We start from the raw sequence: 12,378 nt of genomic DNA, 5'->3' as shown, positions 1-12,378 counted from the left end.
TGTTGGTCCTTGTGCTCTTTTGTATTTGGCCTAAAATGGTTTATCAAATGTGATCTGAATTTGTGCTTTTAGTTCCAACAAACCTGTGTATTTCTGCAAGTAATCTGTTGCTATATTACATTAATGCTTATTTTTATTGCTATTTGTATATCAAATTTCATGGCACAGGGGTGCAGAGCATGCTCTGGAGTTAAATTATTAAATGTAGTGTATAATACAAATGACAGAAATAGCAGGATAAAGTAATTTTTATATGGTATTTGTTGTATGTTAAACAAGAAAAATATTTCAGTCATGTTTAATACAGCAGAGAGAATAAAATTAAGAAAAAAGAACGGTAGATTTTTAAAATATTAGCTTAAGTTAATGTTAAAGGAGTATTAAATTCTTTAAACGCAAATCCTATCTCCTAAATCACACACCACCCCCCAAATCAAAGGGACAAATTCAACATTAAAACCTTATCTTGCAAGGCAGAAGGTTTAGAGCTGTTCTCACCAGGCCCCCAGTTGTGCTCCTCCAACAATACAGCTACATACCTACCTTTGCATGGGAGCCTTGAAGGCAGAAAATGCATCACAGACTACTTCAGCTTCTGAAGAAATAATCTAATTGTGCACAAGAAATGACAGTACTGAGTAAAGAAAAAGATAGATAATTGTTTTTATTGGCCAGTGAAGCTCATTACACCTTCATTTCAAAACCACAGTACTCCTGTGATTTTGTGTTTTGACCTCTTCTTATGGCATTGAGTCTGAGAACAGGCAAAGCAGAGAACGTCTGTGAGCCTTGTTTGCTATAAGCATTCCTGCCTTTGGCAGCGGCTCTTCTGCTTGCTGTTTTCTGCAGCAAAAATAATGGGGCATTTGTTAAAATTGAGATCTGAAAGCAAAATGGTGATAGGACTTGTACTGGTCACTGGCTGTCATTGGATCTTGAGAAGCCAAAACAGGCTACTTAAAATTGTAAATATGCACACTGTAAATTAAAATCTACAGTTATGATAAAAAATTCTGATATGAGGAAGAAATATAACTTAGTCTTCCCCATTAAGGTCCAGGTAACTATTTGCATGAAGATGAGCAGAACGCTTGGAGGGTGAACTCTAAGACACACTGATAGTTTTTATTTTTGGTATAATTTCACCTGGGGGCAACATATAATATGTTGATAATGTGGTGATTCATAACACCTTTCAGGGTGGGGAATGCACATTTATTGGTATGTTCATCTTGCGTTGTGAATAGATAGCTGGCTTTTTTGAATGACTGAGGTGACCACAGCTTCTTAGGACATGTTGAGCAAAGGATGCTGTATTTTTATATTATTATTACCTCACCACTGTTGTGTTACTGTCGAATCTGATAAAAAGTTAAAGAGAAAAAAAAACCACAAATGTCTGTGAAATAGGTCATGGTGGGAGAGGAAACCAAGTAGCTGAAAAATCAAAGGCTGGCATAGTCTTAAGACTTGCAACCTATGGCTCCTGATGCCCCAAAGCTCATCTTTTGAAGGAACAAGTAAGGTCTTTCAGTGAAACTGTGCTGGTTTCCCTGGGTCACACAGGCTTGAGAGCTTCTGGAAATGTTTCTTGTCCTGGTGCTGTTTGGGTGCCTGTTACTCATGAATAGGTTTCCAGACTGCTTTGTCATCGTTTGTGTTTCGGAGAAATCTGAGAATAAAAAACAAATACCTCATCTTTTGTTTTTCACTTGAAATGTTTTTACAGACACCAAATGAGCCTGCTTTTCATTTTTAGCTATGGAAGAAGCTGGACTTCTCTGAGGGACAGAACAGGATAGCATGAGAAATGGCATGTTTTAGTATTTGCTTGTTTTACATTAGATAAAGATGTCAGATATCGCTTGTTTGCATTCAGAAGTCTCCTTTGGTTAAAGTCACCCTTGTTTCAGTGTGGACTTTACCTTTACACAGCAACTTACAGTGTGAAAGTAACTCATTTTAAATATACAATTTGTATTAAGCCTGCACAGAATTTACAGCTTCAGGTAGATTTTCCTGTTTTAACAGTCTTTAATCTGAATCTTCAAAGATTCTTTGACCAGGGCAGTCTGTTTCTTTCTTCTCCTCTTCTTTATATTCAGTCAAGATTTCATTCCATTTACCTCACTGCCTCATGCAGATACTAAAACACATACTATTCTTATTTACCTTGGGCTGTAATTACTGTATCGCTATGGGTTTTTTTTTTTCCCCACCCCCAGCCAGGAAACAAAAAACAGGGTGTGCTTTTAAAGGCAGGAAAGTAGCTTTAAATATCCTGATAGCAGAGATGCAAGATCTTTTTTTTTCCTTTAAAAAAAAAACAAAACCAAAACAACATTATTTTCTTGAAGACTCTCCAAATTTGTAGCCTTGTGTAATGTTAATTTTAGAGTCCCTTTCTGAGTCTAGAAGTGAAGCTTCTTCTAACAAAACAAGCAGGACTTCCTTTTCTTCTCTCATCCCCCTGCCTTCCCGGGGCCTTACAAATAGCATTTTTCCTGTAGAATAAATAACTTCACCAAAATAGATATATAAACCCGCTGTAAAACTCAGTCTGTTTATAGCTGAAATCCAACTGCTATTTTGCAGCTGGTCTCTGTAGTTTATGCTGAACCTCACAGAAGGTTGTTAGCTTCTCCGAGATCTTTGTTTTGCATGTTAGTTCCTTTTGAATGAGAAATCAACCTTCTTCCTGACCTTTCTTAATGCTCATTTCTACAAGCAATAGGTACAGGAAAGCTCAATAAAAACAGCTGGGGCTTTGTCAAGGCTTGCAAACCATTCACCAGTACACTTTCCTAACTAGAAGCTGCACCAGAGGCAAGAGCTGGTGTCAGGGCTGGATGCAGCTCTGGCAGCCATCAAGGGGTGCAGAGGCAGGTAATGACCAACGTGATTTTGTGACAGGCTGCCTCCATGGTGGTCCCCATGTTGGGGAAGGTGGTGTGAGTCCTGCCAGTGTGCCCCTGCTGCTTCCCTGCCCTTGGACAGCAAAGGAAGCAATTAAAATGGGGGTGAGCCAGAGGCTGGAAATCACATCAGATGAAAGAGAGGTGTGTGGTGCTTGTCCATGGTGTAACACCCATGAGGTGCACATGTCCCTAGGCTGTGTCTCGTGTGGTGAAGCTCATTAGTCAGGTACTCAGTAATGGAGTCCATAAAGAGTATCAGTACCTCAGTACCAGACTTCCTTTGCAGCCTATTATTTAACTCATTTGAAACAGGTTGCTTAAGCCCATACAATGATGCTTGTGTTGCACGGCCTCATTTCGCTACGGAGCGTGCAGAAGGGTTCAGCCAAACTGAGCTGGTCCCCTGAAGACTTCTCACCTGGGAACAAAACTGGGGCCTTGAAGTGGTGAGATAATACAAAACAAGCAAAAGCTCCATATAATTCTCATTATTCCTGCTCTACTAAGCTATGTTGCTTTGCTTTTTGCATTTTTGAGGTGGGGGAAGAGAGAGAGACAAGATTTAATGAAGTAATCTGTGCAGGACGTTTTGTGGGTTAGTTCAGGACAGAGCTAGCATCTTCATTTCATAATAAACTGTAATTTCCAAGCTATAGGTCATGGTCATAAAAGGTTCATGATCCTGGAGGTGATGTTATGTGCCTAGAAGCACGAATAAGAAATGTATTTACAAAGCAAAAATTTTGGGAAGCAGCCCGCTCTTTTTGTCAGAGCTACTCTTAGGTCCTGACCACAAGAAAGCAAAGTGTGGAGACAACTGGAAAATTATGTTGCTGTTCCAGTTCAGGTGGTGTTGTGAGAATATGCAAGACCTAACAAGATTAGAGCAGTTTTGCCCTTTAATTTGAACAGATGCAAGTTGGAGTCACTAGTAGATTTGCATCATAACTCTGGTTCAGCCCTGAGTCATGGGATTATTTCATTATGCTATATTCATTTTTGATGAACCACTTTGCTCCTTTTTTTGTGAGGGTGGGTTAAACAAATGTGAATTCCTCAATGAAATACTTCTCCCTTGTTGAAACTTGAATGGGATATTTTCCAGAGTGCAAGATCAGAAACCACCCTCACACAATAGCTGTGCCAGAGATGGCTTACCAGGAAAGCAGTTTGCCTAGGGGTGGGTAACATTAATGAAATGGGCAAAGGGGACTTTTCAAGAAGTAATTATATTTTGATGTTTCTTGTCTTGTGACATTAATCAATTTTTTTTGCACCAAATCAAGTTGGATGTCACACATTTCTTTGATCCAAGTTGTTAAAATTCCCAGCTCTTGCTCAAGCAGACTGTCATGTCTGCTTTTCATTAAGGTTGTTTGACTATTTCATGTCATAGAAAAAGCGGTTTTTCAGATCACGGCTTTCCTCGTTGTGAATAGCAGATGGGATCGTATCTACCTGACGGTAAAACAAGCCCAGGACCAGGCAGTGACTGTGGATTTTTACAGGAACGCATGTGTTCAGATGCCTACAAGGCAAAATGGGCAGGAGTGCAGGAGCCCAGCACCTACCTCACCCCAGCTGAGCAGCAGGCCCGGGGCATTTGCAAAGAATGAGTCATTTGTGCAGTTCCAGATTGCAGCTGCTACAGCATGGTAGGAAAGAACTAAATCGGAGCTTAAAAACTAGGGGAAGGGACAAACTCAGTGCACAAAGGGACTAGAAGCTAGCTGAAGGATGCAAAGAGGTTTGTAAGAGGGACCTGTAAGATTTGCTTGTAACTCCAAGCCTTTAACGAAGAGAAGCATTTGTCCCAGGGTGGAAAACAAGATCGAGCTACATGTGTAGTCAAGCTAGGCTTGACTATGGTTGCTAAGGTACATGGAGAATGGATTTTTTTTCAAGCCAATGTATTTAAACCAGAGTTAAAATGTCTGAAGAAAAAAGACCATCCTAGCCTAGCACTGATTTTCCTTTCACATCGTACCTACATTTAAATCTGTTTTGCTTTTTCCCCTAGAAATTCGATCCTCCCCAAAGTAGGCTATGTAGCTATAGGAGCAAGACTGCACTGCTCTTGGAAAAATCTGCATGCCTTTGTGCTTAGATTATCTTGCTTTTACGTCTGAGCTGAGCCTCTGACAATTGAAAATATTTGAAGAAGGAAAACTAAACCCTAATAAATGTGAAGGGCATTTGTACAAAAAACACAAACCTTCTTCCCTCTGTCTTAATTGAAATACCTTAAAAGGCTTGCATAGGCTATACAAATAAATACAACTATTCATTCTCTGTATGCTCTTGTGCGCCAGTTTTGAATGTTTTTGTTTCTATTTTTGTCTCCTTATCCTTTGCCCTAATAAAGATCTGTAAGTAAAATTTCTGTCTGTGTCTAAGCTCAGCAGCTACGTGGTCACATCTCCTCCATATCATTTTTCCTGTGAACTTTCAGTTCCTTTTCCTTTATTTGGAATAAAATCAAGCACTCTGTTAATGGCCAGAAGCCTGCAGTGGGAGAGCTGTACCACAGCTCATCTGGGTCTGTGGATGCAATAGGTGAAATGCTGTCAATGTACTGGGACAGTGATGAGTATCTTTAAAGTCACTTTCCTGTAATAGCAACTTAGTTTAAGAGCAGAAAAAGTGCTGGTCTGCTTCACAACTTCTCAAGACCCATTTTCGCCATGTAAAGTCAATTGGCTGTAAGCTGTGGACCCAGCTTGGCTTCAAAGTGCGCCTGGCTCTCCATTCACAAACTAAACGCTCTAGAGAGCTGCCAAATTGGGGAGATTATTCTGTCTCGTTTTCTGGCAAGCTGCGACTGCGTGTATCACTTCATTTATATGCTAATTGAGGCCAAACCTCCAAACAGACATACAATATCAGTGTGACTTGGCTCCGTCTGTATGGTTATTCTGCCTTCCAGCAGCCTCAGTGTGTGTGCTCCGAGCCGGACAGGGTTTAGTATGTCTTCATCAATGAAGTCCTGCGTCCTGACTCCAGCTTTCAGAAAGTGACAGTTAAACTCGAGGAGCACGCGTCACTCACACTAAGGATTACCATGTTGCTGTGAAGGTGAGCTCATGCCGTTTCTTGACTGGGACTCTCCACATGGCAGCTCTGCGGAGATGCTGATATTTTTTAGGCCAGCTGGCCTAATAAGAGGTTGCAGGGGGCACGGCTAATTATGGGGACAACATGTTGAGGAGCCAGCTAGGTAGAACAGCCAGTTTTGTTACCTCCTCTCCTCTGCCAGTTCGTGCATGACTGAATGGCAAAAGCTCGCTCTCCTCTAGACTGCCCATTTTTAAAGCATAGTGAGGATCCATGCTCTGTCAGCTGTTTCTTGAGGAGCACTGTATTGTCATAGAAAGAGCAGGTGCAAATATATGCATTCAGGGCTACTTTGAAAAATATACATTAAGGGCTCAATTTGATTGTTTAGGATGTTATGAATTTCAAAAGCCAAGGATGAACTATTCAGTAAATGGACGCATGCCTCATGCTGAATTTTATGGGATGGTTCACCGAAGGCTGCTGAATGTAGATTGGGAAATGCACATGCTTGTGATACAAGCTCTTTGAACCTTTTCAGAAGAAAGTATTAGTACCTCATCTTTAAAGCAGAGGTGTGACTTTGGCTCACAAGCTTATTTTACCATTAACCCCACAGATTAGGGGTCCGTACTAAGCTCTGAAGTTCTATGTGATATCTTTTCCATAAATTTTTAAACTTTCTTTTAGAAACCTATCAAGCTGTGTTTTTAAAATCTTCTTAAAAAAGAACTGAGCACTCGAAAGTTAGAAAATTCCCAGCTGGCAGTCACCTGTGCGAAACCTTTGCGGGTCTGCAATGCAGCGCAAGCTGTTACAGCCACAGCAGCTCAGGCATGGGAACTCTCAGTTGCAACATGCGTAACTTTTAAAAATCCAGGGCTTGTACTGCAATTCCCAGTCCTGGTCCAGGTGCCCAAAAAGGGGCTTAATAGCCTACTGGAGAGAGCAAATGGCCAAGGACAGGCTGTTAACAAGAGCAAAAATGTGTCAAAAATTCCTGTGTTCTCCCAGGCTGAGTGCATGCTCACAGCTTTGAAATAAGGGATTAATTGAAATCAGGATTCAGGGCTTGGGCTCAGACACCTGCATTGTCTCTTTATACATGGGGGATTTGCTGTTCTCCTCTGAGTTGTGGCAGTGCCCACCTCTTATCCGGGACGCGAAAAGTATGAATTCATCATGAGCTTCCTCCCCTGCCTGAGGCAGCTCAAATTTACACCTTGTGTGCAGGATAATTGGTTTATCCAGTGAACAAATTGGCACAGAGACACTCTCCACCTCATCTTTGGATGTGGAGTCATGATCTGGCCAGAAAAGGAAGGAAGACTCATCAAGCCACAGAATAAAAAGCAAGAGGTAACACGACTGTTTTGCCTAATGAGGAGGCAATTTCCTGGGATGGAGCTGTTACAGGATGTGGTACTTCCCAGAAGAACTTAAGCGTTTTTGCAACCTACTCATCAGATAAAACTTCCATGGGATTTCCAAAGCCTGCCCATGCATTCAGTTTTCTTTGTTCCTGTGAACAGCTTGTCTCTGTTCTCAACAGTGTGTTGCCTCCCGGTTATGACCTGTCGGTTGACAAAAATAGGCGCCAGGTGAGGTTCCTGCCAGGGCATGACCACCAGGCTGAAGAATACCACCGAGCTTGTGCAAGGAAGCGACTCATTTATTTCCATGACACTGTGCTCCTTTGTGTGCTCTGTGGAGCAGGCCTTGGCAAGTGGCGTTCATGCAACTCTCTCTGTTTTAAGTGGAAAAGTTCCAAAGCTGATAAATCTCCTGTGTCAAACAGGTCAGAGAAAGGACATCCCTGTTCTAGGCCAGGATGGTGTCCTTAGGTAAATGGGGATTGTTCCTTGGTCTGGGAACTGGCCCAATATAGGCGTGAGCATTCGGAAGCTGTGCTAAGGGAGATGATTGCAAAGGGCAGGATCGCAGCGGGGGATCAGCCAAGCGACAAGGGCACATGCCCCAGGGAGTAGCGCCTGCTGCTGCACTCAGAGCACCATCCTTCCTTTGCAAAGCTCTGCTAGGGGCAGCAGTCCTCATTCCATCACCCGTCAGCCTCGGCCCAGGAAGCAAAAACAGTGAAAAAACCTGAACAAGCTGGGGAGCGCCAAGTCGGCACAAGTCAGTTCCTAGGAGACTCGTATCTGAAGCACCATCCAAAAGTCTGGAAATACCACATGAACAGTGGAAGCCTAAAGGTTTCTGCCTGAACTCCGTTGCTACCGGTGCTGCAGTTCTGTTACTGGAGTACGATGCTTGCTCTTTAGCAGCGCTGGGGGTTTGAAATTTGTTTGTTCTATGCTGGAGTGAAAGGAGAACTGTTTGAAATGTTACTTTTTTTTACACATATATTTTTCTTGTTAACTCAGTTGTGTTAATGTCTGCATTTGGATGTTAATGGGATGTTTTAATTTGTGAATGTTAGTTTTGTGGTATCAGACACTGACCTGATTCAGGACGCATCCTACTTTAAAGTGGTAGTTCTGCCTTACTTGGAGCAGAGGTTTTTAACTCCAGACTTTCTCAGATGAACACAGCAGGAACTTGAATGTGGGTGTCCCGTTGTCAAGAGCTCTCCAGAGTATGAAAACAGCTTCTACTCATTGCCAAAACTGCCAGCTTTGACTGAAAGGTAAAAATTCCTTTTTTACTTTTTTTTTCCCCCCCAAGATGTTCTGGCTACACTGTGTCTTACCACATTGAGGCTAGCTGACAATATAGGTTAATTTTGAAATGCGTAGAGTTGTGTTTCACAAGGTTATGGATCTACGCTAAGGAAAAATCCGGGTCTTACAGCAAAGAGAACAGCCCATTCACAGATATAACTGGAAAAGAGAATTAGCCGGGGAGAGGAGAGTGACTTAAAGAGCAGGAGGGAGAATGGAACAGGCCATTTTCCTGTAGTACTCAGATTCTACCTGTGTCAAGGAAAAGGGAGCTGCTTCATTTAAATACAGGGCTTCTTTACTATAGGAAGATAGAAGAAAGTGGTCTGCACCTCCAGAACTTTTATGGGAAGAGATCTGGGTATCTGAGAAGACTTGCCGTCAGTGGTTAGTGTCCTGTTGAGTTCTGAGGGACATAAATGCAATGGCTTGCCTGGGTACTAAAAATGCATGTCTCGTGATGCTGGCAGTTGCATGAAGTCTTGCTGAAGGTAGTGGGTGTAAACAACCACCCTTCATTTGAGTCAACTGCAAAGTGCAATTAAGCTTTATGGAATAGATAGCTGAAACAATAGGAGCCATCACCCCAAAAATGAGGGTACATACAAATCTGTTTAAGAATGTGTTGTGTAGGTGGAGGGTTTGATAATAGATTTGAGTTAACATGCAGGTGGCTGACTATTGTTCATGGGGAAGAGAAACCAGAGAGACATTGGAGCAGAATGCAGAGAAGGTATCAAGAAAGGCCCAGCCAAATAAATACTTGCTGTCTGACTGAATAAAAACTGAGTTTTCAGAAGTCAGGCACCTGGCGCTGCAAACAAGCAAGGTGTTACCTGCTCTGAAGTTCTCAGTGATATGTGAGAACTTGTGTTTAAGGAGTTGCTCTGAAATCAGAAAGCTTCGTATCAGAAAAAATGCAGTACCAGGTTCCAACATCTGTCTATCTGCCAGAGAGAAATGATGCAGAAGTATTGGCTAGCTTAGAACATGGTAATGCTCTGATGGATCTCCTCATTACTGCAGTAGTAAAGAAGCAGGCATCTCTGTTTCTAGCTGTAGTTACGCAAGTGAATCTTGTATAGGGAATGCAACTTCAGATTTCAGTGTGGAATTTATGAATGAACGTCAATTAGAAGGGAAAGGCCAGGTCAGAATAAAACACAAACAAGGTCCACCTGGCCTAAGGAGATTCTGCTGGAGCTGTCCACATAGGAATATTTACTTGCTACAGAGTTGAATTTGGCACAGTGAAACTTGCACTTGGGTTTGGAGGTTTGCTTCTCTTTATTGTATGGTCGGCTTGATCACAGTTAACTTTTACTTTTATTTCTGATTACTACAGTGTCCCCCCACGCTCTCTCTCTTGAATGAGCTTTATTTCATTATGCACCTGTCTCATTGCTTAGAAGAAACCAGATTTTTTGCACAATGTTTGCTTTGTTGGCTATATTTAGCATGTGAATGGGTTGTCTGGCTGTGACAGAAAGGTTGTCCCTTATGTCTTTATTTGAAAAAGACTTTTGACAGTCTATTTATAAGCATGACCTTAAGGATTTCTAACATTATGAGTTTGGGCTGCAACTGAGACAAAGTTCAAGACAGTGCCTTCCACAGGTAGTTGCTCTGATTTTAAAGTGTCTGCAGGCTCCAGGTAATTTCCCATACAACTGAGTCTGACTTTTATTGAAGCAGTGCCTGAATCTGACTTTCATTAGTCCCATAAATCACTAAGTGTAGATTTAGATTCTTCTTATGCTTAGATTGCAGAAAATGCAAAGTGAATGGGCTTAAGGTAAAACAGAATCAAAGCTGTACATAATTCTGCTGCATTCTTCTGAACCCCAGCTAGCTCTCTGCTGAGGCACTGGCCAGAGTAGTGGCTTTTCTGAGCTTTCCAGAATGCATTACCCAGAGTTCTACCTCTAGACTTTTGTACGCAAAACCCCTTTCATATGTAATAAAAGTTTTAGTCAGCTTTCAGAGTGAGAATACAATGAAGGCAATTATTTCTCACAAAATAGTGAGCAGTGTGAGATACCACATACCATACATGGAATAAGCCACCAGAGTCCTCCAATCCAGTGCCTCACAAGCACAGGGGTAATAGCCGGTTAGACCCAAAAGGTCTACAAATCACCAATTCTGCATATACCACAAGCCACAAAACACTCCCCAATGCTCTGTAACAGCTTGACGATATATACTACAACCCGTTCAAAGCCACAGGCTGTTGTTTGCCACAGTAAGGCTGTTGCAGTCATGGCGATCTAGCATCTCTTATAACATACCACAAGAGGATAGTGGAGAGATGTATGGCATTTTCAACATCCTAAGCACCAAACACCCTGAAGACCTCTAAACGAAAATGCACTAAGCAATATGTCTTACCACATTCTTTAGCCAGACTTTTGCACTCTGCTGGTGTTACATATGCTCAGTATAGCACGTACACCTTGTACTTGAGCATGCATACACATAAACACATTCCCCAGTGATCTTTCAGAGGTTACTTTTCTGTCTTTATGGCACAATTGTGTTGTGTCTTCTGGCATCTGCAAAGCCAGAGAAGAGAAGTGGTACCTCTCTCCTTCCCAACCACTTCCAAAGCCTGTCAGCAAGCTGCCTGGGGGCTCGGCAGCCTTGGCCATTATCCAGCCCCGAGGCTAAAGGTTTACTGGTCTCTTTGGTTGCTGGGGAAAGACAAAAGCTCTAATCTGTGTTTGAGGTGAAGCAAGTTTTGGGTCCCAACCATCTGAGCAGACATGTCTCCTGAGAGTTTTGTTGCATAGATGCAGAGGTTTTTTTCCTCCCATGTCTTGCTGGTGGCTTTCATTTCCATGAATAATTAGGTGTGAGTTGCCAGGAAGATTCCCCCCCGACGAAAAACACCTTCTGTAATTTCAGAAATAGCTGCATATGTTTGATGTTGCCATATCCGGATGCTTCTGGCAGGGTCGCTGTACCCTGCTCTCTGTACATCTGTAGAAGAGATATGGAGTATTCTCACTTGCTTTTTTCCCCCCTCTTAGACCAAAACATCAACTACAGTAACCAAAAAGATATGTGCTATGCAGGACCCTATAGAATGCAGGTATGTTTTCAAAATGTTTGATGTTTTGTTGTAATTTTGAGATTTAGTTCAGTTTAGGTCTTCATTTACCCCGAACATTTGCGTCCATCTTAATTTAATACATGGAAATAGCAGCTCTGCTAGGGACCAGTAAACTAATTCTCTAAAGCTAGTTCCAAATAAAATGGGCCAGCCAGCAAAAAAAAAATAATCCAAGGACAGTACTATTCTGAGAGCAGGTAAGTGAGAGCTTTGCTTCACATGGAGGATAGACTTCGGCTATTGGCATCCAAACAGATCAGCAGCGTGACATTTGTTTCTCACAGGAAAATCCTTTCCCTAGGGTGCAGACAGGAAATCCAAAATGAGAGGAGGTAAATACCAAAGGACCGCTGAGGAAAGGGGAGGAGAAAGAGCAGAAAGAACAGTGCTCATTTGTTGTGTTGGCTAAGGAAAGGCTCGGGAAAGAAAACTGCATGAGAAATAAGTGCTTGCTTTGACATTTTATGAAGTGCTCTGATTGCAGGATGAACCACTTCTGTGCTGTGAAACCATGGTGCAGATTGCGGTGCCGCCTGGTGAAGTCTTTATTTACTGTGTTCTTTTTTTTCCCTTAAAATGCATTTAATTCCTTTGGGGAAAAAAATTTCAA

At 42.0% G+C, this 12,378-nt stretch overlaps 1 protein-coding gene across 7 annotated transcripts in view; it reads left to right on the top strand.

Moving 5' to 3' along the window:
- PHLDB2 (pleckstrin homology like domain family B member 2) overlaps positions 1 to 12,378 on the top strand; it is a 128,414-nt gene that overhangs the window by 35,068 nt on the left and 80,968 nt on the right. Inside the window, exons 1-2 of one of the 7 annotated variants that reach the window (XM_075103860.1) lie at positions 5,727 to 5,993; positions 8,515 to 8,619. The exons of 5 other annotated variants lie outside the window; for them this stretch is intronic. The gene's annotated coding sequence lies outside the window, so the exon portion shown is untranslated. Of the gene's footprint in view, positions 1 to 5,726; positions 5,994 to 8,514; positions 8,620 to 12,378 lie in introns of those variants that run through there. One more of the 7 variants, XM_075103842.1, reaches the window with a different exon arrangement.

This window comes from Phalacrocorax aristotelis, chromosome 1, assembly GCF_949628215.1.
Source record: "Phalacrocorax aristotelis chromosome 1, bGulAri2.1, whole genome shotgun sequence".
Taxonomy (NCBI): domain Eukaryota; kingdom Metazoa; phylum Chordata; class Aves; order Suliformes; family Phalacrocoracidae; genus Phalacrocorax; species Phalacrocorax aristotelis.
Note: the sequence above shows the minus strand (reverse complement) of the source record. Positions and strands in the feature narration are given on the sequence as shown.